This window comes from Lampetra planeri, chromosome 60, assembly GCF_965212315.1.
Source record: "Lampetra planeri chromosome 60, kcLamPlan1.2.h2, whole genome shotgun sequence".
In the NCBI taxonomy this organism is placed as follows: domain Eukaryota; kingdom Metazoa; phylum Chordata; class Hyperoartia; order Petromyzontiformes; family Petromyzontidae; genus Lampetra; species Lampetra planeri.
The window spans coordinates 4,868,423-4,895,513 of NC_136166.1; the positions used below are offsets into that span (position 1 = coordinate 4,868,423).

At 47.9% G+C, this 27,091-nt stretch overlaps 1 protein-coding gene across 2 annotated transcripts in view; it reads left to right on the top strand.

The window, feature by feature from the left end:
* LOC144736270 (high affinity cationic amino acid transporter 1-like) overlaps window positions 1-27,091 on the top strand; it is a 76,661-nt gene that overhangs the window by 2,570 nt on the left and 47,000 nt on the right. Inside the window, exon 2 of one of the 2 annotated variants that reach the window (XM_078618898.1) lies at window positions 20,529-20,649. The exons of the other annotated variant lie outside the window; for it this stretch is intronic. The gene's annotated coding sequence lies outside the window, so the exon portion shown is untranslated. The remainder of the gene's footprint in view (window positions 1-20,528; window positions 20,650-27,091) is intronic. 2 annotated transcript variants of the gene reach the window in all.

Consider the following 27,091-nt stretch of genomic DNA (forward strand, 5'->3'; position numbering starts at 1 on the left):
CACACACACTCCACACACACACACTCCACACACACTCCACCACACACACAACACACACACACTCTACCACACGCACTCCAACACACTCTCTCCACAACACACACACACTCCACACACACACCACACTCCACAACACACACTCCACACACACACACTACACACTCCACCACACACCGCACACATACCAACCACACGCGCTCATTTCACGCAAACTCCACGTGGCATGCAACACATACAGGTTGGTCCAGATGTCTCGTGACCCCACGCCCCCCAAATAATTAACCCCTAACATTGTGTTTTTTTTCCTTGTGCGTTATTACTTTATGTATAAAATAAACCTGATTTAAAAAAAAAATCCGCTTTAGAGAATTAAATGGGGGGGTCACAAGACATCTGGACCACGCTGTACACACGTGTGCGGTAGGGACACGTGTGTTTGAACGGTGAACACGCAAGGCTCATGTGTAAAAGGGGACTTGCGTGTTGCCTCGACACACAGGGATTGTGTCAAGGGGGGGCTTGTGTTGTCTCCACACATGGCTTGTGTCAATTTCTGAAACCAACTTGCATCCAATGGCGCTGAATAGGGGACAGGGGGGATTTGGTACGTGACACTTTCGTGGATTGGCGAGGCTAAATATAGACCCTCTCGTTGCAGTCTTAAAACAGATGCCCTGCCCTTCGAGTAATCCTCAAATTTGGACTATCCGTAAGGGCTGCCCGTTCATTATGAAATAATTTATGAGTCAACAACATCATGGGACCTCCTTTTGCCAGTACCAAAATATGAGAATAGGTTTTCCCCTTTTTTCTGGCAACAAAACATTTGTGTTAAGATGTTAAAACACCAAACTGAAACCTTTTGCAAGGAATCATGTCTGCATTAAGCACAATGCTTGTGGTCAGAATGCAAACAAACAAAAAACGTACTCTGAAAATATATGGCATTGTCTTTGAACCTGATTGGTCAACACGTCCTCTGGCCTAACACCGTATTCTTTGGTTCTTTCGGTAAAGTCACGTAGGTATAAAACAATAAATCACGACGTTTCGGGCGCAACACAAGCGTCCGTCATCCGGTGGGAAAGCTGCTGCTGAGGCAGACTGTTTTAAAAGGTTTGAAATGGGTGTAGCCCAAGGGTCATAATGAAGTGGCTAGTTGATGTGTTGCGCCCGAAACGTCGTTATTTATTTCATTTTCTACCTACGTGACTTTACCGAAAGAACCAAAGAGTATGGATTCCTGCAGTCACGAAAGCTTCAAATCAAGATTGGTCCTAACACCGTTTGAGACTGGGCTCAAAAGAAAGCTGTCTCTGGCGTGGGGCAACACCGATGTTTTTTTTTACAACGCCGATAACGTCGACAATATCGATATAGAGAGGTTTTTGTTAATGTCAACAATAACAAATGCGGTGCAGCAACAGGAAATGTCAACAATGCTAAAGTGAATGTCAACACCACGTGCCTAAAATATTAGCAACAGCTGACTTGTTTTTTTTACAACCACATTTGAAGGCACAATATAACCACAACCGTAACAAACACAACTACAACCAGTTTTCCATAACAAGACATTTTTGGGTTGGATCGCGTGAATATAAATGTGTCGTTAAACCCGCCACCACCCGACACCGCCAACTAGTAAGGGTTGTCATGTAAACAAAACATGGCCAAATCGTCACTAGTACAGCACTAGTGTGTAGTGTATAGTGTAGTGTACTAGTACAGCACACCGGTGTGTTGGAGAACAAATCCACAACATTTATAATCGGAGCACGACGTTTCGCCAGTAATTGCAACCAGCCTCATCAGGCGACAGCCAGACTTGTGGAGAAATCCTCCTGTTACAGCCAGTTGATTTCTTGTAGCCATAACAGCTGCATTATAATCGCAACTCAAATGACAACCACAGTCATTGTCACAACTGCATTATAACCACACCCACCGAAAATGCAAAGACTGTTCAGGCAAGTGCTGTTAGGAAGTAGCACCTATTCAGGCCGGCATGGTACACAAGTGGATGGGTGGCCAGCACCTCGCCCGGCTGCCTTTATTTCCCACGTGGCGATGTTTTACACACTGCAACCGGGTACTCGTTTAAAGGCTGAGTCGACCCAGGGGAGGCCCAGGATCGGTTCAGATAATCGTCATTGGTTCTGGCCGTGAGCGGGAATCGAACTCGGGTCGCTGGGCTCATAGCACAGCTACAACCAGATAACCACAACGGCCAGAATATAACCACGACGATAATTTAAAGCACAAATCACAAAGGGCGCATTATAACGCCATTATAACCGCACGTGGAAGCACATTTGTGTAAGCACAACCACATTACGACTACAACCATATAAGCACATTATAACCACAGCCCCATTCTAACCAAAACCATATTAATAACACCCATAACCACTGGGTGTGCCATTAAACCTAGTGCGCGTGGTTTTTTTTAATCCCACCAGCGATCGAACACTTGTTGGTTTTACACACGTGTTCCTCCCACGTCGCGTTTGGGAGATCCCGGAGCGTGACGCTCAGACGGACTCGTGTGCATTATCCTTACATCGCTTAAGGTTTTGCTATTCAGTGTCGGATGTATGTATGTTGAACTTCCTTCGCACCGTACGTGTACCCAACCTGCGCTAATCGAAGGTGCGGTGGAAGGACAACAAACTAAACACAAAAAGCAGTTTCTAAAGAAATTGGTTTTAAATGTAGATTTAAAAGTGCAAAGCTCCAGTGGCTTTCTAATATCGGAAGAAGAACGTTCCAGACGGCTGCGGAAGCGCATCTGAAAGCGCCGCGCGACGATGCGGTGACCGCCGCCTTTGTTCGACGGCTGAGCCAAATGCCGCTGCTGCTGCTAGGATGACGATGGGAGTTCGCGTGATGGTGGTTTGTGCTCTTTGCAGAGGTCGCAAACGGGTTTTGATTCCTTACCCGTACCCATACCCGGCCGCACCAGGGTCGCAAATGGGTACCCGTACCCGGCCGGGTACGGGTACCCATTTGCCCGGCCGGGTACGGGTACCCGTTCCCTACCCGTACCCTACCCGAAATGAGTGACAAACAGTTACTCACCAGTGACTCACGGCCTACCCGTACCCGGCCGCACCAGGGTCGCAAACGGCTACCCGTACCCGGCCGGGTACGGGTAGCCGGGTATCGGGTAGGGTACGGGTATCGGGTACCCGGTTTCGACCTCTGGCTCTTTGACGAGATTAGCGAGGTATTGTGGTTAATTTGTGGCAAGCGTTTTGTGTGTAATGAGTGCGATCTTATTGAGTAAGGAATGGCATGCTTCGAAGACGAACAAAAATGTGGTGTTTCATGCACAAAGTTTAGAAAATTATTATCATTGCGCAACAATAGTTTTAAACATACTCTTTGGTTCTTTTGGTAAAGTTACGTAGGTTACCGAAAGAACCAAAGAATATGGATTCCTGCAGTCACGAAAGCTTCAAATCAAGATTGAAGAGTTTTAAAGTGTGGTTGACAAAAACACTTGCCTGAAGCAATGATGTCATTGGGTTGGTGTTGTGGAAATCCCGACCTCGGGCAGATAATGGACTGGCTTGGCAATCCAAAGCATCGCAAAACATAAAACGTCACCCTGTTCAGCCTGGCTATTACATATTCAGATGAACATTGCACTGCCAAATTTCTGGTTCTACATTATCCTGTGTTTCATCATTCTTTCTGCGTGGTTTGACACTTGTGTTGGAGAATGGTAATGCACGTAGCATAGGCACTCTCTTGGTTTAAGAATAGCCTTTTGGCGTCATCTGGTCCAACACCATGTGAGACTATGCTCTAAGAAAAGCTGTCTCGGGTGTGGACCAATCAATTTCAAGGACAGTGCATACATTATCAGAGTTGTGTTTTTTGTTTGCATTCTGACCGCAGGTATTGTGGTCAATGCAGACATGACTCCTTGTAATAAAAAGGTGTCAGTTTTGTTGCCAGATAAAAAGGTAAAAAAACAATTATTATTATAATAATATAATAGGCACATTTTTTAAGAAATCAAGTTTCATTTGGATTAATAATATCGAATTGTATTTTGACAGGCGCTGGCACGTCTGGAGAGACGAGAACGGCTACGATGCACTGCGCTCAAACGTCAGATCTTTTTACGGGACAAGCGATTACAAAATAGCATGCACTCCCTTCTCCGCATCGTACACACCCCCCCCCCCATACGTCAGGCGTCCAATTTCGTGGACTATCAAGGGGAGTGAGTTTCCGGACGCCGCATACAGTTCCCGCGTTGTACGACATAATTTCTGACGTGTACGGACAAGGCTCTGTCCAGGTTGGCCTGGTACACAAAGCCCCGGGGCCGATGAAGGGTTATTTTGGTACCGGTGCTCCGGATATTTTTCTTATTTTTTTTTACTGCTCACATTTTTGCCTGCTGAAGCCCACCTGAGCTATATATAGCTATTCTATGGGTATTCTTGGTTCTTTCGGTAAAGTCACGTAGAAGGGAAATAATAAAATAATAAAAATAAAATTTAATAAAATTCTCACGACGTTTCAGCCAAAACGCAAGCAGCCGTCCTCGGGTGAAGAAACAGCGTCTTAATGAACACTGCTGAGCTTGGCAGCGTATTTTAAGCTGGGTGGGGGGAGGAGAGAGCCTTGACAAAGGAGTTTACATATCAACAGAGGAACTTAGCATATTTATGACAAATGCAGATATGGGGTTAGTCACTCCTTGCGGAATGTGTAGGCGGTGGGGGGGTCTCAAAGACTTGCGTTGTTGGCCGAAACGTCGTGAGAATTTTATTGTATTATATTTTATTTTTATTATTTTATTGTTTCCCTTCTACGTGACTTTACAGAAAGAACCAAGAATATAAATCCCTGCAGTCACGAAAGCTTTAATTCGAAATTTACTCTGGGTCTTTCCGTAAAGCCACGTAGATAGAAAAATTATAATAAAAAAAAGCACTCTCTCACCTGAAGACGATTACTTGTGCTGCGATCGAAACGTCGTGATATTTTTTATTATTTTTCTATCTACGTGGCTTTACCGAAAGACCCATACAATATGTATTCCTGCAGTCACGAAAGCTTTAAGTCTATATATAGTTCCTTTTTCAGAAGTGACCTGGCCATCGCAAATGATAGCTCAACGAAGTGGCTTATCGTGTGCACATTTATAGCAGTCGAGTACTCTCCAATGCATGTTTATAAATGTGGAGGGGAAAATCACCTTAGCACCCAGGAGACCAATCGACGCATGCATGGGGAGAGAGACACGCAAACTCCAAATATGCAGCAGGCGTCAGGGTTGGGATCGAACCCACGACCTCCTGTATACCTGGGTGAGGTAGTTAACATCTCTCCACCGTACACATTGTGCATATTTTGGTTCATGCCTCCTGCGTGTCTTTGATTGGACGCAAACACGAGTTCTCAGATTTGGGAAGGAATCTTCGCTCGCCACTTCTCAAATGCATCCACCTTCGAGACTGACTTCACAACTCGGTAAACGTCGAACGTTGAGCCAACGTTGGCATTGTTCACTGGGATTTGAACCGGGGGCACTTAATTTCGCTTCCCACATTTCCCTTCCAAAATCTGTCGCCTGATGAAGCTAACTGTAATCACCGGCGAAGCGTCGTACTCGGGTTGCAAAAGTTGTGGCTTGGTTCTCCAGTACGAGTAACGAATTGGCATGTCCTGTTTACATGACAAACCTTACTAGTTTGCTGTGTTGGGTGGTGGCGGGGTTAACGACACATTTCTATATTTACGCGATCTAACCCAAAAAACATGTATTATGGATAGAAATGTTCACTTTGCACCTACGGAACGTCAGAAACTCTCTTGCGCCTTTTGCTGCCGAGATGCTTGTATGTACGTTGAACTTCTTCCGCACCGTACGTAGCCAACCGCGCTAATCGGAGGTGCGGGGGAAGGAACAAACTAAACACAAAAAGCAGTTCTAAAGAAATTAGTTTTCTATCTAGATTTAATATTGCAGAGCTCGAGTGTCTTTCTAATATCGGAAGGAAGAGTGTTCCAGACGGCCACAGAATAGCTTGATGCGCTTCTGTGTGCCTATGTGTGTGTCTCTTTCTGTGTGTCTCTGTGTTATCTCTCTGCTTATGTGTCTCCGTGTCTGTGTTCTGTCTCTCTCTCTCAAATTTAGCAATCTTTGGAAGAACGTAATCAACCAGGTAGGGTGTTGACTGTTATGTTAGCCGACTCTCTGTGTTGTATTGCATTATATTTATAAGTTTACTAGGTTTGTGTTCTCTTTCATTTGTACCCGATTATGATTGCTTGTGTTGCAATCGAAACGTCGTATGCTGCTATTTAACTTATTTTATTTCTACGTGACTTTACCGGAAGGACCAAAGAGTAATTCCTGCAGTCACGAAAGCTTCAAACCACCGTCTTTGTTCGATGGCCGAGCCAAAAGCCGCTGCTGCGAGGATGACTCGAAGTTCGCGTGATGTCGGTTTATGCCCCTTAACGAGATCAGCGAGGTCTCGTGATGCTCGCCCATGCCACCATCGTTGTGACTCCCTCTTCTGCGGTCTTTCCGCCTCCACGCACTCCTGATGATCGAAAATGCTTCGCACTTTTCACACTCTTCACGTTGCAACCCACTTGTTTAGTCGCTAGCGTATTGCCAGGCATGTTGTTGTGTATACATAATGGGGCACGTGCTTTAAATGAAAAAAGGCCTGCCAATGAATCGCAACGAGTAACCACGGCAACAAAAACGCATTCAATGCAGGTCTCCGCTTACCACTTGCTAATTGCTATTCAGCAAAGAAAGAGAACGTTGGTTCAAAGATTCAAATGACATTCCTACCTTGGCCCAATGTTTTTTTGGGACCTGTCTTGCAGGCTTCCTGCCTAAGCGTGTCTCCAAAGGACAACAATACGTAACATTAATTTTACAGGTCTTTACTGGACGAAGGCCTCCTCCATTGCCATGTCGATTTCGGAGGGTTGTTTGACCGTGCTTCACCACGCCGGTCAATGTTGATGCAGCTGATGGGGCACCACTGGTTCAGATCTCGCACGCAAACTGATGAAGCCGAGTGTCGTTCATGGCCGGGAATCGAACGCAGGTGGCTGGGTTTGATTTAACATGTAATTGAACACGTTACTGGGTTTATAATGCAGTGTTTCTAACAACTGCACCACCGATGCCCCCGTATAGTCTTTCTCTGAAAAAAATCACATCGGTTAAACTCTGCCAGACATTTCACATTCGACACTCGCGTCAATTCGGGTGCGTTTCAATTCCAAAATAAGCGTGTCTGAACCTGCTATTCTTGCGTTTATTATGACGATTTCATTCGCAACGCAGCAATTATCTCTTCGCACATGTCAAACGGAAGTATTTGGTAAAACTAGGACCCATATCCTCCAGAGATAATCCTTGCCTATAAACGCCTGGCAGTTGTCCAGCATTGGTTTAAGCAAACCTGACTGCTGATGGGACACTGAATGTGGAACCGGTTTTGCTTTTATTAAACCAGTACTTTTGGGGAAAAAAATAATACTCCCGGAAGGCCGTGTGGCTCATGGGATGTGTATAAAATATAAAAACGTAGAATGTTTTTTTATGTGGGAGACGGCTACGTGACGGAGGGGTTTCCATTGAAAACGAGCTTCTTAGTTCGGTGGGCCTTACCTGAAATACACCTGACTGAAACTGACTGACTGTAATGCCTACTTATTTAGTTTGTTTCACATGTGGCTGTGAGAGGAGGGGGGGGGGACGGTGAGTAATGGGAAGTTTGTGGCTAAACGGAAATACTACGGCTTACTCTGTCAAATACCCGGGGACTGCCCGAGACGGCAGGCTGTGGCCGTGCGTCGGCAAAGCCACGGTCACAAAAATAACCGCGGGACATTTCCCATCCAAAGGGGCCGAGGCCGAACGCCGCGTGTCCGATGAGAATGCCTGTTCCCGTGCAGTCGTCTCCTCGGGTGAAGTTGGCCTCCACGATCTGCCAAAGTTGTACCCCATTCTTCGTGCGCTTCACATCCGTACGTACGCGCGCGCGTACGGCACGTTGGTACTTCTTTCGCACCGTACGTAGCCGACCGTGTTAACCGTCCAGGTGCTCTGTGACGAACGCGAGGGGCCCGACTACGCGAGTCGTACGCGACCGCCGGCACATTGAGCTGAGACGTCGCGTGAAGTAATTGCAACGACGCCGTGCTGCTGTTTTAAGTCGGCCCTGCCAGAAGTGCCTCCCGCCCCTGAAGGGACTTTGGGACAGTGCAGCGTTGGAGGTGCAGTCTCGCTTCTGTGCCGTCGGCGATCAACGCCGCTGCCACCACACGGCTGCTCCCCCCCCCCCAATGATCCGATCGAAATCCCTTATTTCGATCGGATCATAGGAGTTTATTGGTAACAAATCGGCATTTTGCGACCCTCACTGCCACTGTAGCATATTATTACGTGCCAGGGACTCTATGAGATGATAGGACGATAGTCTGAGTCTACAATTGGCAATAAGGAACGACAAAGTGGTTATAAGCGACTCGCAGAATTGTGCGCAGTTGTGTATAGAGTACACTACTTCCCTGAAGGCAAACACCTTTAGCGAGCGCGATGCCCATCACACAACACGGTTCGAATTCGACCCTCGATCGATGGCTGCGCCATCGCCGCACACTCGTCGAATAAAAAGCAAGGGACAAGTCCTTACTTACTAACAACTCCTTTTATTTTTCATTGCTGCAGGGGTTGCCCCCCCCCCACCTGAAAAATCCTGGCTCCGCCATTGCCACTGCTCCCCACACAATCGCGTTTACAACCAATCCGTGCACATGAGTATACAATCATGGTCACGAGGCTAAACTAAAGTTTTCATTTGACCAGGTAAGGCTCACTGAGCTATGAATAGCTCTTCAGAAGCAACCTGGCCACAAATGATATCTCAACGAAGTGGCTTATTATGTGGAAATATATTTTTTCATTTTTCTTGACGCCACCATTGCCCAGCGCCATCCTGTCCACTTCCCCGATGTCTCTGTTTTATGGATAGCGATTTCGTTTTTTTTGCTGCGTCTTTCTATCGTACGGCTGCCGATTTAGATGCCGAGCAACAACTTCCAATTTCACATTGAGACGGTCAAGCCCAGAGAGCCACCGTCAACAGGAGCAGCAAAGTTCAAGTTCAAGCTTCGTTTATTAGGTATAGTCATGTGAGCCATTTGGCTCTTGAATCGGTTGCAACCGCAACAAAACAAAAACATGAACAAGAAAACATCTTAAAGTGACTATGTGCAAACAGAAAATCCAAGAAAAGACAGCAAAATATTGCAGAAAAAATCACCGTACACCAACGCTGTGCAAACAACAACAACCACAAGACAACTTAGATTAAGGCCTAACTCTGTACTACAACAAACAAACATGGCCAAAACAAAAACTTTTCGAAAATCACTGCAGAGCAGTGCATCGCTGCTTCGATGTTTCCTTTGTATTTGTGGATCTGGGCATTGCGTTGTTGTTGTTATAAGTCGTTACCGGTCTCTTCTGGATGACCACAGTGGCATCATCAGGGTATCCGCATCTACTGCCATGGCTTGTGCAGAGAGATGCGGTTTAGGGTGGACCATGAGCCTCGTGGAAGATCAAACCCAGGGATATTCTGCTGTGTGTTTGAAATGAGAGGCGTTGCAGGGATAACACTCGGGTATTTTTCCGCCAATATTGATGACTCGTGATTGATTTTTGAGTCCATTCGCACAAGTATATTTCGTGTTTGTTGTAAACCCTCCTCCACCCGCTTTATGAATTCTCGAAACTGCCCGATGATGATGATGATGCTGGTTGTAACTACCAGCGGAACGTCGCATACCAAATTGTTTAAATGTGTGCTGATCGCTCTCTAATATCACCGGCGTTGTGCGGAAGCCGTGATAAATTGGCGCGTTTGTTCATCATGTGGCAACTTTATTAATTGGCTGCGTTGGATGGATGAGGGTTCGTGAAGCGCCTTTTACTGATGTGACCTCTCTCCAAAAGTCAATTGTGAATTATTGTGCAGTGGTCCCTCGGTTAACAGTATTAATCATCCCTAATTTAAATGATTGCTAATTAAATAGCAGAAATACATGTGGATGGCTTAATTTGTTCCAAGAGGATCTGAAATGTACCTTTTTCACGTATAAAAAATGGTTTAATACTTAAACAAGCAATTTTAATAAATACACACGTTATGAGAACACATTAAAGCATTACTATTAATGGAAATATGGATAAATAATGAATAAAAATTACATAAAAAGGTGCATAAACTTAAAAATATTTTCTAAGGCAAAGAAGATGGATGGTTGCCATTGTTATTTTTCTTATGTAACTTTTAAGTAAAAAAATGAACACTTAACTATTCAAGAGTACTGTTTCCATAAGCAACACAACATCAAACACTGAAAAACGAGCAGCCAGTTGCTCTCAAAACGCTCATGAAATCGCGTCGCTGATTGGCTGAGGTCTGCTGCCGAGTCCACTAAAAGAGTTCCGATTGGCCGAAAATGGCGGGTCCGCCTAATATCGTAAACGCATCGTTAATCGAAAATTTATCCTTAATAGAAACAATGGGGGGGGGGGGGGGGCTCTGGAAGTCGGATTGTTACTCGAAATTTCGTTAATCAATAACCATCGTAAACCGAGGGATCACTGTAATTCTATTTTCCACTGTAATCGTGAGTCATGGGTTATGGAGAAGAGGGGGGGGGGGGTTTCCTGTGGAATTTAAGTCTAAACGTCTTCGTCTGCACTTCACAAAATGGGGTCCCCCTCCCACTGCTCGCACTGTTTAACTTGTTTTTCTGGTGCCTCTTGCCCCACATGTTGTTTACGTCCCTGTTCGACTCGAATATAGAGCATGCACATGTGACTAACTTTATTTTTGGTGCATCTTTAACGCTAGCGTTATATTAATTTTTTTTATTCGCCTGTGTTTTTTGTGTACGACCATACGCGCACCACCTCGTTTGTTAGCTGTGCGGTATTCGTAGAGCACCCTGCACTCGGCCCGCTCGGATGCTTTCCTGGTAAACGGACCGCTATAGGAGGTCCCTATAACACTGTTTCAGTGGAGTTGCGTAACCGACAGCGCTATAGGAAACGGAGCTGTAGGAGGTCACTATACCATGGCTCCAGTGGAGATGCGTTATCGACAGCGCTGTAGGAAACGGCGCTGTAGGAAACGGCGCTGTAGGAAACGGCGCTGTAGGAAACGGCGCTGTAGGAAACGGCGCTGTAGGAAACAGTGCTGTAGGACGTCACTATAACATGGTTCCAATGGAGATGCGTTACCGACAGCGCTGTAGGAAACGGCGCTGTAGGAAACAGTGCTGTAGGAAATGGCGTTGTAGGAAACGGCGCTGTAGGAAACGGCGCTGTAGGAAACGGCGCTGTAGGAAACGGCGCTGTAGGACGTCACTATAACATGATTCCAATGGAGATGCATTACCGACAGCACTGTAGGAAACAGCGCTGTAGGAAACAGCGCTGTAAGAAACAGCGCTGTAGGAAACAGCGCTGTAAGAAACAGCGCTGTAGGAAACAGCGCTGTAGGAAACAGCGCTGTAGGAAACAGCGCTGTAGGAAACAGCGCTGTAGGAAACAGCGCTGTAGGAAACAGCGCTGTAGGAAACAGCGCTGTAGGAAACAGCGCTGTAGGAAACAGCGCTGTAGGTAACAGCGCTGTAGGTAACAGCGCTGTAGGTAACAGCGCTGTAGGAAACAGCGCTGTAGGAAACAGCGCTGTAGGAAACAGCGCTGTAGGAAACAGCGCTGTAGGAAACAGCGCTGTAGGAAACAGCGCTGTAGGAAACAGCGCTGTAGGAAACAGCGCTGTAGGAAACAGCGCTGTAGGAAACAGCGCTGTAGGAAACAGCGCTGTAGGAAACAGCGCTGTAGGAAACAGCGCTGTAGGAAACAGCGCTGTAGGAAACAGCGCTGTAGGAAACAGCGCTGTAGGAAACAGCGCTGTAGGAAACAGCGCTGTAGGAAACAGCGCTGTAGGAAACAGCGCTGTAGGAAACAGCGCTGTAGGAAACAGCGCTGTAGGAAACAGCGCTGTAGGAAACAGCGCTGTAGGAAACAGCGCTGTAGGAAACAGCGCTGTAGGAAACAGCGCTGTAGGAAACAGCGCTGTAGGAAACAGCGCTGTAGGAAACAGCGCTGTAGGAAACAGCGCTGTAGGAAACAGCGCTGTAGGAAACAGCGCTGTAGGAAACAGCGCTGTAGGAAACAGCGCTGTAGGAAACAGCGCTGTAGGAAACAGCGCTGTAGGGAACAGCGCTGTAGGGAACAGCGCTGTAGGAAACAGCGCTGTAGGAAACAGCGCTGTAGGAAACAGCGCTGTAGGAAACAGCGCTGTAGGAGGTCACTATAACATCGTTCCAGTGGAGATGCGTTACCGACAGTGCTATTTTTGTTTTACCTATGAACGATTTTATACGAGTGCTTCATTGGGGTATCGGTAATAGCCTTAATAATGTGATTGTACACATGATAAATGTATTAAAGCATTTTTCTAAATAAAAATGATAACTTCTAATGATAATGACCTTAAAAAATCCACAATATGTCATGTGCTCACCAGTGCATTCGGTCGGAGCTTGCGTAAGATTCACCACCGTCTGCCATCAACGCACGTTCTGCAGGAAGCTGTACTAACAGATTAATCGCTCCTCTCACGTGGCTGTCGGATTGAAAATGAGCAGAATCGATACTATGGTTATGTCGGTTCAGGTTCTACAACACCGTATGTGGACAAATACATTCCCCCCCCCCTCCGCATGCAACTCCATGCCTACTTTCTTCCATATATTGGGCTGATCGGGGAAGGAACTATCGGCCGGGACAGAGAGCACTACAAGCAAAGGGCGTTATAAGAGGCAGCGGCTATACGAGGCAATGCTGTACTGATGTCTTTGCCTTGGGCTTTTTGTTGCTGCCGAGCTGCTTGTGCAGCGCCATGGATTTCCCCCCCTTTTCCAAAATAGCCGGGCGGCTGGCGAAACGGAAGCCGTCGTCCGTGCAACATAACCAAAGAAAGTCGCCGACTCGCCGTTTGTGTAAAAAGCACTGTCCCACATGCTCGGCCATTTCACGTTGCTAGGCCCGTTCACGTGCTTGTTGTGACGCACAAAGACACCTCGAAGAAGTGGTGGTTTTTACACCGAATCAGAAATCTGTATTTGTACCGGAGGAATCCGATGAGCTTACAAAGATCTTCTCTGCAGACCTGCAGGAGAAATCAAAGTTTACTTTTCATATGCACAGGATAAAGTGAAGTGTAACGCAGTACAATGAAAGTGCTTTGCGTGCAAGCTCTCTCCTCTCAAACAGTGCAGCAGCTGTACAAAAAAAATATTCGCTAAAAACAATAAGTAGGCAAAACAGCATAAAAGAATACTACGTCAATAAAAAAAGAAGTAACAAAAATAAGTAAGAAATAAGAAAAGTAAAACATTTAATGTAGGAAAATAAAGTAAATATTTTATTATAAATTTTAAGTGAGAAAAAATGAATAAAAATTGGTAAGAAAAATTATTAAAATGAATATAATTGTTATTAAAAACAAGTAAGAAAAAGCACAAAGGTCAGAACAAAGGTTGTGACCCCTATCTCAGCACTCCCCCACCACCACCCCCCATGGCATCGTAGCCTCCTGGCCAGCGGCCCAGAAAGAGCCGCCGCACGCAATCCGTGGCGACCTCAAAGCGGGGGTCCGAGTTTAAATATTTGCGAATGCCAGCGGAGGGAACACGCGGAGTGTGCCTGACCATAGATAGTGTGGTGTGGTGGGTGCGCGTTCGCCGAGTGTCACCGCGCTTGCCCGACCCAACAAACAAACCACATCACTACCCCCCCTCCAACTCCCCCTCTGTTTCTTGACACAAGCACAACGCCGAGTTTGACTTGCCGCTTTCTACTGTCGCGTGCCGTTTGAAATAATATGCAGCGGGGGGCGGCTACTGCTACTGCTGTTGCTGTCAGCTTAATGTTGTTGAGCCATTCCAAGGCAGCATCCCGAGTCGTAGCTGATTTTAGAGTCTGCTGGTTCCAGCAGGGTCCGGCGTGGCGAGGTGTTAAATATTCCATCGCCGTTGACATGTTTCTCCCCCCCCCCCCCTTATCCCTTGCGCCAAATGACGCTCGGCGCGCAAGCAAAATGTGCCCTCCAAACCTCGAGTGCGCTTGCTGCCTCGCACACGCACGCACACGCACGTTGCCACACAGCTAGAAAGGGGTTCCTCTTGCTATCGCTGGCACCATCGGTACAAATTTAGTTTTTTCTTTCCACGATGTCATCCGTTGCGACACGTCGCCTGCCACAACGTCTCCGCCCCAGGGCTTCGCCAACGGTGTCATCCCTCCGCTCTCTTTTCCCTTCGAAGGAAGACAGTACGTGTGGTGTGCCGTGAACTTTCTATGTACGCTGAACTTTTTGCACCGTGCGTTTCCAACCGTGCTCATCGGAGGTGCATCCATATGTGTGTGTGTATGTTCAAGTTCATTTATTAGGTGTAGCCCTGTGAGCCATTCGGCTCTTGAATCGGGAGCAACCGCAACAAACAAAAAACATGAACAAAAAACATCTTAAAGTGAATATGTGACTAAGTGCAAACAGAAAATCCAAGAAAAGACAGCAAAATATTTCAGAAAAAAAAAATCACCGTACACCAACGCTGTGTGCAAAAATCCCAGTGGGATGCAAGTCAAACAACCAACAACAACCACAAGACAACTTAGATTAAGGCCATCATTCTAACTCTGTACTACAACAAACAAACATGGCTAAACCAATACACTTTTCGAAATCACCAAAAATAAAGCCATGAAAGCAATGAAACAGTGATCATAGGAACTGTGACGGAATTTTCACAATAAAAGGCTCCGTACGTAGCCAACCGTGCCTATCGGAGGTGCGGGGCAAGGACGAGAGATGCGCGCATCCATGCCGTTGCTGAAAAGAGTTTGCTGCAAGGTGGCCAGAACAGCAGATGGTGGGGGTGTGTTGGGAACCCATCTGGTACGGCCTTTTGAGCGTTATCCCCCTCGTGTAATGCACAAATATCCCCCCCCCCCCCGCCGAGTGATCCGGTTTTGAAATTATGTACGCGAGTGATTTCAAAGATTTTTGGATGCGAGTGGGGAGGGGAGTATCCGATGCAAGGTTGTCGGGTAAATATCTCGGGGACAGAACTACGTTGGATACGGGGTGAGGCCACGGTCGCTGACGTCTCCGAAACGTTTCGTGGCGGGAGAGCGAGCGAGGGTGAGGGAGTGAAAGGGCTCCCGGATGCCCCTCTTTTCCGCCTTGTTTTAATCGTCGAGTTAACCGCGGCGGGCTTGGATGCCGGAGAGGGGCCGGAGAGCGCCAGACCGCGGCTGCTGAGAAAACCTGGGTTGGAATCCAGGTTTCAACCGCACCCCCCCACCGTGCGATTTAAAAAAAAAAAAACCTGTTTCTTAAGCGTGTCTTGGGTCACCAATAACCGTTCAAGACGATCTGTCCTCTTGCAAATTAGATAATGCGTGCTTATTTTTATACATTGGAGGTCTGAGAACACTATGTAACACAATTTGTTCCTGGGTGGTAAGTGTTATTTTCTAATTGCTTATTCCTCAAAGGTATAGCAAATGGCTATTATTCCACACACTAACTTTGCTTTTGTGACCAGGACTTTACGTGAAGGAATTGACACAAATGCACACCACGTTTTCTCATTTGAAAATAGGAACATTTCAAAATATCACTGTCCTGGTCACAAAAGCAAAGTTTGTGGGGAATAATAGCCATGTTCTGTACTTTTGGAAAATAAAACTTGCTACCCAGCAACAAAAAATGAAATTGTTACACAGTGGAATCAAATCACTGCACCCATACTGCAACTGCTGCATCACAGCACTACACTTCACCACTGCACCATACCGCACCGCTACACTACACCACTACTCTACACTGCTAAACGACACCACCAATACGCTGCATCACGTTTTCTCATTGAAAATAGGTACATTTCAAAATATCACGGCATAAGTAATTAGGAAATGACACTTGCTACCCAGGAACAAAACAAAATAAAAAAAATTGTTACAGAGTGTAAAGTGTGCATTATCTTTGAAACTGATTGGCTTACACCAGAGAGGGCCTCCTTCACGGCCCCGTCTCACCAGTGTCAGACCGGAGAATGGCAAAAGGTGACCCGTACGAAGACGATGCACGTACGCTGCACCGGCGAGGTGGGTGTAATGTCCGTCCGAGCTACGGCACCCTTCACGCGACCACTCTGTTTGGCTCGGGTCGGGTGGTGGAGGGTTCGCAGCTACAACTCGCATTAATACCCACACGATCCGATCCCCCGACAGACACCGGTTGTGAATCGTAATATATCGGTCGCGATCCCTGCGTGTGAAACGACACCGTACTGCGCCACTTTGCCGCATCCCGTAAACCGGCGGTGGGTTTATTTTGTTTCCTCGTAAAATCTGCATTGCGCGCAATTAATACTCGCACGTGCGCATTTTTTTTTAACGCAGATTACTCGGGTCGCTGGGTTCTTCGTAGCACGGCGCCCTAACCGCTGACGGTACCGCTCCCTCGTCCCGTGGTTGAGTTGGCGCACACATTTCAGCGTAAAGTTGCGAGAGGATTAATGCCAATTTGCGCGCTTTGACCTGTACAATGTGCATTTGAGCCCCGCTTGATAGTGAAACCTGTTAATATGTCCTCAAGCTAATAGTTTGGAAATTAATGATGCACCCGATTTTAATAAATAACTTGGGTAATTTACTTTTAATTAAGTAGGGCAGCTTGATTGTCTACTCTCAAGGGGCTGAAAGGCGCAATTGGCGAAGTTGTATCTGACTCGCTGGTGAGTGTGGGAGGGAACGGTGGCACAGTGATTGGCACACTGCGCTACGAACGCAGCCACGCGAGTTCCATTTCTGCTCGCGACCGATTAGCAGTGGCGAATATCTGAGCCTGGGTTTTCCCCTAGGTTGACTCGGCCTTAAATGTGTACCTGGGGCCAGGGTGCGTCCATGGGGGGGGGGGGGGTGCGGGGCAAATCCCACCGTGTGGTCTCCCCCCCCCCACCACCTGATGCCTTGAAGTATTACATCACGGGGTACCTCACCCCCAAAGCAACGGGGCCCAGGGCGGTCGCCCCCGATTCGCCCGTACCCTAGAGACGGCTCTGGCTGGGCCAGTGTGTGAACATCGCCACCGGGGATACAAAGGCGTCAGGGGGAAGTGCACGCCACCCCACCACCTCGTGTGCCATGCCGGCCATCGTAGGTGCTACTCGCTAACAGCGCTTGCCCCAAAAGTCTTGTAAAGGCCTTGCAGAGAGCGGTTGGCGCACTGCGCTAGGAATCTGGCGCGCCGAGTTTTATTTCCCCTCGCAGACATCATCGCTGCGGTGGCTAGGAGATGTTAACTCCCTCGCCCGGTATGCAGGAGGCCGTGGCTTCGATCCCGACCCTGACGCCTGCTGTATTATTCTCCCCGTGGTCGCGTGGATTTTTTTATGGTTCTTTTGGTTTTAACCTCCATATTTATGAACATGCAATTTTAGATTATTTGGCTGTTATAGATTTCCACGTGATGAGCCAAGTTCGTTGAGCTATCGGTTGCGGCCAAGTCGCTTCTGAAAAAGAGCTATGCAGCTCAAGTGGGACCTTACCTGGTCAAAGAAAAAAAAAAGTTTATTCCTGACTTGAAGCTTTCGTGACTGCAAGGATTCATATTCTTAGGTTTTTTCGGTAAAGTCACGTAGGTAAAACATTAAAATTAATAAAAGTAAAATAAAAATAAAATAAAAATCACGACGTTTCGGAGGCAACACAAGCTTCCGTCTTCAGGTGGAACCGTCACAGCATGATATCTGTATCACAGCTATCGTCGTGATTTTTATTTTATTTTTATTTTACTTTTATTAATTTAAAATTTTTTACCTACGTGACTTTACGGAAAAAACCTAAGAATAAAAATAAGTTTAGTTTAGTTTATCATCGGTGACAAATGTTTAAACCCGTCTCCTATGTTGACTCTGCTGCAGTGAGCACGTGCTGTGGTGAGCATTCGGGAGTCAAAGGCGGCTGGGGCGTGGGGCCTGCCACCTGTCTCCTCGTGTGCCGTGCCGACCTTAATAGTTGCTCGCAAACAAGGCCCGCGCCGACAGTTTGGCGAAGAATCCGTACGGGGCTCTTGAAGATCGATGCAATCCTCGGTGTTAGAGTTCAGGACAGAGCTACCTCTGAAATTCTTTTAAGTGACCTCTGCCCCCAACCTGCCCTTGAGAGTAATGTTTGTCACGTGGACACAATCTCTCGCGCGGAGTAAACATATCGGTTTAAAAATGTCTAAATTTAACAGCAGAGCTTCATCTTACGTGACAAATCGAAATCATCATTGGCATTGTTGTTGAGAATATAAATAACAATCTATAAGCAATGTCTCATCGCATGTCTAGTCTCTCAACGTAATATATATAGTACTATATTTGCTACACATCCCATCGGCTGCGTGGCTTTCTGGGCATGAATCATTTCGGCAGCAATGTTACGAGACGAGTAAAAACCTCCTGAACCGGTTTTTGGACATTCGTCTGTGCGTTGAACTTCTTTCGCACCGTACGTAGCCAGCCGTGCTAATCGGAGGTGCGGGCAGGGGGAAAGGACAACACAAAACTAAACGGAACAACGCATTTGATGTCTCGTCAGCGTGGTGGGGATTGCTGGCACGTCTCATGTGCTGGTTTTATTTTTTCGATAATCATTGACTGGGCTGACCCCCCCAAATCGCGCTCGGAAGAACCATTGCTAGTCGCACCCCAGATTTTTCGTGGCGGTCGGCCACGTACGGTGCCAAAGAAGTTGAACATTGGTGTAGGGACATTACTAGTCACGGGCGGGCGGCTGTCTGGATTCGAACCCAGGTTCTCTGCGGCACCGGCTCCCAGGGCTGCGGCCTCTATTGAGCGAGAGGCGCTTCGATAATAGCGGATGACGGGAGGTTGTTAGGTTGTTGTTGTTTGAAAAATGTAACCAACGTTAACGATCACTTCAGAGGGCGTGTGCAGACACGGGGTAACTTCAGCATGGTGGGGGGGGGGGGGTGCCTTCTGGGTAGGCTTTCCTCCTTAAACATGGGCAGGTTATGAACGGTGTTACGAGGTTCACGTTCACGTCGCCCGTCTCGATGAGCAAAAGCCCCCTGCAGAAAAATGCGCGCGCTTCAGTCGGCGTTCGACGCTGCGGCTTCCCCACCGCACTATGCCGCAGCACTGCACTCCACTGCTACACTACACCACGACACTACACCACAACACTACACCACGACACTACTCCACGACACTACTCTAACGACGCCACCAATACACTGCACCGCGGCACCACTACACCGCACTGCACCAAGAACATCGCCAGCGAGTGTAACGTCAGTTAGAGCTTTGCACCCTCCACGTGACAACTCTTATTTGTTTGGCTCGGTCGGGTGGTGGAGGAATGGCGCCCCCCACACCCCCCCACTCCCTCGCTCCCTCACCTCCCCCCTCCGTGATCTGTGGATCGAACAAATCACTCGAGAGCCGCCGGGTGTACGGCAGCCAAGAGCGGTTTACGCGAACGCTGTCGCCGTTGCAGGAGGTAGAAGAATTGGGTGTTTACCCTTTCTATATTTTTATACCGTCAAAGGCCCCAAGGTGGAACAGGAGGTAGGTATTCTTTTGGTCTTTCGGTAAAGTCACGTTAGATAGGTTCAAAGAAAATAACCAAAAAAATTAGGTAGGTGGGTCACTCGTTTTGCGCAGCGGGCAACGGTCCTTCGCTGACTGCAACTGATTGATGAATGAGCGAAATGGGTGAATTTTATGGGGACCGCGGGGAGAGAAAGGGGACGATGACGGGGGAGCGCTGTTCAGAGCAGTTTTTCCTCGGAGTTCCGAGTCGCGGATGAAACGGAAACGAATCTCCACCGCGTCGCAAGCGGCAGGAAAATTTGTTGGTCCCGGGAGAGCGGCATTTTTTTTGTATCTGTGGTCGGAGAAATTATTTCCAGGCCGCACATCGCGCAGGTATTACATTTTTCAGGCTTGACGCGTGGTCCGATGTGCCAAGGACGCTGGCAAGAACATCTCATTCAACGCGCTGCAGACGAATGCTGTGCTCTGCTCCTCACGTGTTCACGTCAGCATTTTGTCAGACTAGGGTGGCCGAGTGATTTGATACTGTACCGTGTGTGTATGTACTGTACGTGAGATTAAGATGCTTGTTTCGTGTTAAAGGGGATTTCGTTTTTTCGGAAAGCGTTGCACTTTTCACGCGACCCATTCAGTTTGTGCACTTCAGAGTGTGGAATTGTTATAAGCCATTTAAGCCTCGTTCCGCAAAGGCAGTGTAATCGGATTAAGGGCGACCAGCGGCTGCGTTTTGCGGATGACTGTGGCGCGTCAGGGGAAGGTTGCGTATCCAAAGCGGACAAAAAGCGCGCTCTCTATTTTTTGAGCAGATCGAAAAAAACAAGTGAAACCGCCAACGTCCAACGCAGCCCACGTTACGCGGCAGCTCTAGGGCGCGGCACTTGGGCGACCAAGAAGAGCGCGCGAAGGAACGGTCCGAGAGACGTACGGGTACGTACACGCGAGAGGTTCCGTTATCCGGATCCATTTTTTTTTTTCAACAACCAAAACGAACCGCACTCCTTGACGCTTCCGGGTCGAGAGCCCGCTCTAGGTCCCTCTCCTCTCCCCGACTTGCCTGTGTCTTGTCGCGTCGATGTTCTACACCCGTCCCTTTATGGGGGGCTTAGCGGGAGGTGGGGTTCTTCAGAGCACGACTCTCTGTGCGGCCCCTTGTACGCAGGAGCTGGCTCTCCGGACCCTTTTACTAACCGAACCTTTCCGGAAAGGTTCTTGTCGAGCGGTTACTTCCGCAAATTGTCGGGCGCCACCGCTGGCTTGTCCGCTGGGCCGGGCAGCTTGGCCACGGCGGCACCGTCCAATCAGAAGAGCGCGGCGCCTTTCCTCGTTTCTGCTCGGCAACAGCTCCGGCCAATCCCCTTCCAACAGTTCCGGCCAATCCCCTTCCACGGCCACGTGAAGGAGAAGTCGTTTGATAATTGGTTTTTTACCCTTCTATCTGGCAACAAAACTGACACCTTTTTACAAGGAGTTATGTTTGCATAGACCACAATACCTGCAGTCAATGCAAACAAAAAACATAACTCTGATAATGTACACTGTCCTTGAAGTTGATTGGTCCACACCCGAGACAGCTTTCCTTAGAGCCTAGTCTCACATGGGTTGGACCAGATGACGCCAAAAGGCGCACAACTCAAAGACAATGCACCATCAGAGTATGAGAGCTCGGGGCAAGCATCTACACTATGGGAACCTCATTTGCCAGTAAAAATATGATAATTGGTTTTTTACCCTTCTATCTGGCAACAAAACTGACACCTTTTTTTACAAGGAGTCATGTTTGCATAGACCACAATACCTGCAGTCAATGCAAACAAACTGTCTATAGTTTTCTGGTTAGATTTTATGTCGCTATTTCATTATACCTGATGATGATTTCTTGTGTTGCAATCGAAACGTCGTATTCTATTATTTAATTTAATTTATTATTTTATCTTTAGACGTGACTTAACCGAAAGAACCAAATAAAAAACATAACTCTGATGTGCGCCTTTTGGCGTCATTTGGTCCAACCCATGTGAGACTAGGCTCTAAGGAAAGCCGTCTCGGCTGTGGACCAATCAACTTCAAGGACAGTGCACATTATCAGAGTTATGTTTTTTGTTTGCATTATGACTGCAGGTATTGTGGTCTATGCAAACATGACTCCTTGTAAAAAAGGTGTCAGTTTTGTTGCCAGATAGAAGGGTAAAAAACCAATTATCATATTTTTTACTGGCAAATGAGGTTCCAATGGTGAGAAGTCTTCTCATTCGCAGGGGAAGAGACCCGTATCGCGGATCCTGTTATCCCTGTCAAAATCCGTAGCCTGCCGGAAATTGGGATGAGTCTGTTGAAGATTGTGGGCGTCATTGGAAGTTGTTCCGCATCGATTTCCTAGAGAAATGTGCAGCTCCTCGCGAATGTTTTGGAAAAAATGGGGCCTCTGATTATTGTTTTTTTTTGCGGCGGGTAATAAGCTAACGAGTAAGAGCTCTTCTGTAGTCTCCTCCGATCGTCTCCTAGCAACACCGCAGGGCCTGCCGGTTGTACACAGCCTCGAGCCGGGTGGCGGATGTTGTGGTTTTGTCACGACGAAGAATGATCAGTTGAAGAATCCATTTGGAAATCTCATGGAGCAGTCTGTGTACATTGTGTGTCGGAGAACGGCTACTGGAGAGATCTTTCACTTTGGTTCTGATAAATATAAACTGAACCACAAAAACTAAACTATTCCCATCTAACCAGGTAAGGCCCCACTGAGCTATATAGCTCTTTTTCAGAAGCGACCTAGCTATCACATGATAGCTCAACGAAGTGGCTTATCACGTCGAAATTTATAGCAGCCAAATACTCTAAACGCACGTTGATTAAAAATGTGAGCCTTACTTTCTGGCACTTTAGGTCCGACGGTCGACGAATATAATTTTTGTTTAAATTTAACACGTAGGCTTTGCGCGACCATAATTATTCATAATTGATATTTGGGTCGGATTTATGTACGTTGAATTTCTTTTGCACCGTACGTAGCGGACCATGCTAATCAAAGGGGCGCGTTGGGGGGGGGAAAGGGCAACAAACTAAACACAAGAAGCAGCTCTAAATAAATTAGTTTTTAATCCTGTAGTCTATAGGATTACAGGTGGCGAGAGCGACACGGGCAAGATGGTGGCTTCACAGGTGGCGAGGGCGACATGGGCAAGAGATGGCTTTACAACCGTTGGGTTTTCTCGGAGGTCACTCGATGAAGATCGAACAAGGACGGAGTCTCCGTGGCCGAGGCGAGAGACACGGCTGCCGCCGGCGGGTTCGAGGGCGTTGCCGATTTTTATTCGGTGGCGATGAGTGGACGTAAATGACGGGGAAGTGCCTCCCTCCGAAGGTTTGGAGCCGCGAGATCCGACGTCGTGGTTTGGCGAAAAGCCGTCGGGAGGATGAGGCGGGGGCGAGGGTGACGCCGAGGGAGTTGACGTTTGTCGGAGGATTGGAGCGGAGGAGCCCCGGCGATTCTTCGCGCTCGAAGGAAGTGTGGGTGCGGCGAGGCAACGGAATCGATCGGGAGTTTACTCTCCGAGGAAATCGCCCATCGAGCTGTGCGGCCGGGTGACTTGGCGAGCAGACTAACTCTTGCTGCTGTGTCGGTGGACAAGATGTCAAATACTCTTAGTTCTTTCGGTAAAGTCACGTAGGTAAAAAATTAAATAAAAATAATAAAAATTAAACAATAAAATCACGACGTTTCGGAGGCAACACAAGTCTCCGTTATCAGGTGGGACCGTCACAGCCAGATTAGCTGCATCAAGTGAGGCAGGGATTCAAGCCCTTAAATGCAAGTTGAGGGGGGAGGAGAGGGGGGGGAGCTTATCAGAATGTGGTTCATTGGCTACCACATTCTGATAAGCTCCCCCCCCCTCTCCTCCCCCTTAACTTGTATTTAAGAGCTTGCATCTTGAATCCCTGCCTCACTTGATGCAGCTAATCTGGCTGTGACGGTCCCACCTCATGACGGAGACTTGTATTGCCTCTGAAACGTCGTGATTTTATTGTTTTATTTTTATTAATTTTAATTACATTTTTTACCTCCGTGACTTTACCGAAAGAACTAAGAGTATGAATCCTTGCAGTCACGAAAGCTTCAAATCTAGAAGATGTTGAATATAAAAAAATAAAGTAAAGAAGTTCAGCTTTCTGGTACTTCACCTGTGGGGGCATGTCTCGTGACATCGCGCTACTTAAGGCCCCCGAGACTGGAGGAGATTTTCACAATTCTGGTAATTGCTAGACGATGTTGGTTACAGCTACCAACAAAACGTCCGTAACCAATGTGGGTGGGGTCGCTCTCCGGCACTACCATAATGTCCGTGATGCAGTCATTTTTAGTCTGCTGATGGTCGGCGATGCGGCAATCGACTCATCTCGACGAGCTGTGCACGATGCACCACTACGGTGCGTACAAGCGTTCAGGGTTTCTGCACAATCGTCGTCCTCGCTGCGTTTCGACATCGCGGAGTGGCACCGACTTCGGGATTGATTGGTACCCCAGTCGTGGAGTTGAAGTCCACCCCTGGGAAAAAAAAGTGTCCCAAAAATAAAACATTTAATTGCCTTGGCCATTTTGTATTATTTCGTACCCCGGGGTACCGCCGTAAGGATCACGTGACAAATTGATTAAAATTTGGACTGTCGGGTGGAGGAGGGTGTATGACACAATTGTAATTTTTTATTTTACTCAGGCAGCAATCTGACCCTTGAAATCGATTTGAATCGTAATTTGTTTTTGAGTCTCATAGCTGAAGCAAGTGCAGACCCGAATTTCGTACGATCCTTTGTGTGGAGTCTTTTTATGACCGTGCCGAGACGTCAACTCGCTGCGCTTTACATCCCACGGTGGCTGGGAGATGTTAACTTCCTCGCCTGGTATGCAGGAGGTCGGGGGGTTTCATCCCGACCCTGACGCCTGGTTGTATATTTGGAGTGTGTGCGTGTCTCTCTCACCGTGGGTTGTGTGGATTTTTCTCCCGCGCACCTCTGGTGTTTCCCTCCACGTTTAGAATGCTATAAATTTCCACGTGATAAGCCACTTTGTTGAGCTATTATTTGTGGCCAGGTCGCTTCTGAAAAAGAGCTGTGTAGCTCCAGTGAGCCTTAGTTGGTAAAATAGAAATAGTTTATTTTTATATTTTTTTGTGATTTTTTTTTTAAATAACCTTTCCTGCATTCCGATCGTGTTTTTTGTATCGTAACTTTCTAACCTGTCCCTACTAGACATCTGTGAAAAAGAGATTTTATAGCTCATCGGATACCTACGATTTAGCACGGACGGCTACGTACGGTGCGAAAGAAGTTCAACGTACATACGAACAAAGATTCTGATTCTGAATCGCGTCCGGCTGCCTCGGTTCGAACCCAAGGATATCAGCGGCAGCAGCTCGTCACTCGCCACTGAACCACCGGGTCGCCGAGATTATTTTTGTAAAGTTGGTGCTCACCCGTCAATATGGTGGTGTTGAATGGTTGTTAATAATTGCAACCGAAATATTCAGAGACGGTGGATTGTCAAATAACGACCGATGTAATCACCCCCTTTCCCCTTATTCCCATAAACCCAGTGTTTGGAAGGAATGCTTGTTTGCCCAGGAGAGGAGGAAATCCTGCGTCACTCTACAAAGAGCTGACGTGTGGCACACCGCGCGGGGTCAACCCCCACAGAGGCCGCCGCCGCACCGCCGCGCGCCTGGTGTGCAGGAGTCACGGGTTCGATCCCCGACCCTTTGTGTGGAGCGGTCGTGTAGCGGTTCGCGCTATGAACCCGGCAACCCGGGTTCGATTCTCGCTCGCTGGCCGACACCGGTGACGATTAAGTGAACTGGGGCTCCTCTAGGTCGACTCTGCCTCAAATGAGTACCTGCGGTGGTGTGTAAACATCACTAGGGAGACAAAGGTGGCCGGGCGTGGTGTTGGCCACTCACCACCTCGTGTGCCGTTCTGGCTTTCATAGGTGCTCGCTAACAGCACTTGCCCCAACAGTCTGTTAAGGCTATATGGGGGATCTTTTTTTTTACTTGCATGTTCTCCCCGTGGTCGCGTGGATGTTTCTCCGGGCCCTCCAGTTTTTCCCTCCCACATTTAGAATCCACATCGTGCGTTCAGAGCATCGAACTGCCATACATTTCCACGTGATGACAAGCCACTTGGTTGAGCTGAAAAAGAGCGAAACAGGTCGGTCAGTGGGCCTTACCTGGTGAAATAAAAATAGTTTAGTTTTACAAAATCAGCTGGGGAGAAACCTCGTGGAGCTTTAAAAGCGGCTCTTGTTACGAGGATGACCACAGACTGGTTGGCAGTGGCGGCGTTCACAGGACGTAGAAGTTATCTATGCGTCCATGTTGCTTAATAATTATTATCATCGTTTTAATTTGTCACTCTGCGCCGCCACCGCCCTGCGCACCATTCGCCGGCTCTCGACGAGAGAGAATCGACTCGGGAGCCTCGGAGGAACCGCAGACGAGTGAGAAGGCAGCCGCAGCCAGGCAGGGAGCCGGGCGCAACCAACAATTGTATCGAGCTCTGCGGTCCTCTACATACGAAGTTGTTTTCGGCCAATTGATGAGCATTTTATACGTGCGGGCGTATATGTACGTTGAACGTCTTTCGCACCGCAGCGTAGGGAGCCGTGCCAATCGGAGGTGCTAGTGAGGCCCCCCCCCCACCTCCCATTGCAAGGAGCAAGCTCTGTCACAAGGACGACCGCAGTCCAAGGCCTTCGGGAGTGCCGGCGGTTGCAGGACACGGCGGGGCGGAGAGGGCATGCAAACTAATGAAAGCAATCGTGAGGACATAATTTGCACGGAAGGCCATGCCAGAACTTGCTGCGGACGGGATAAGGAGATGCAAATTAAAAACGGCGTCTGAATCATCATGTCGCAAACGTGCCGTATACAAACCGTGCACTACGCAGCCCACGGGCATAAACGGAGCTTAGGTCCCATGCAGCACACAGGCTTGGTTAAGGAGTATCTGGGAGTAGTCGCCAATTCGTATCTATCCAGAGTTCATGCCCCACTGCTGCCCGCTAGCTTGACAGGGTGGGTGCAGGGTACAGGGTCTAGACACCTCCGATTAGCGCGGTTGGCGGCTACGTACGGCGAGAAAGGAAATTCAACATTCGGAGAAGGCCGTAGGGTGTCGGCCGCAAGGAGAGCGGAAAGGTGATTGTGTCGGGTTCTCTTTTGAGATGATATTGTTTCCCAGCGAGCGGCAAGAGCGCGTGTCCCCAGGAGGTGTTTATTGTTCTACGGGGGTTTTGTTTAACTGTGGGAGAAACCGGAACGTCTGGAGGAAACTCACGCAGAGGACCGTTCTTCCCTCCTTCCTCGGTTCGTGTTCACGTGCA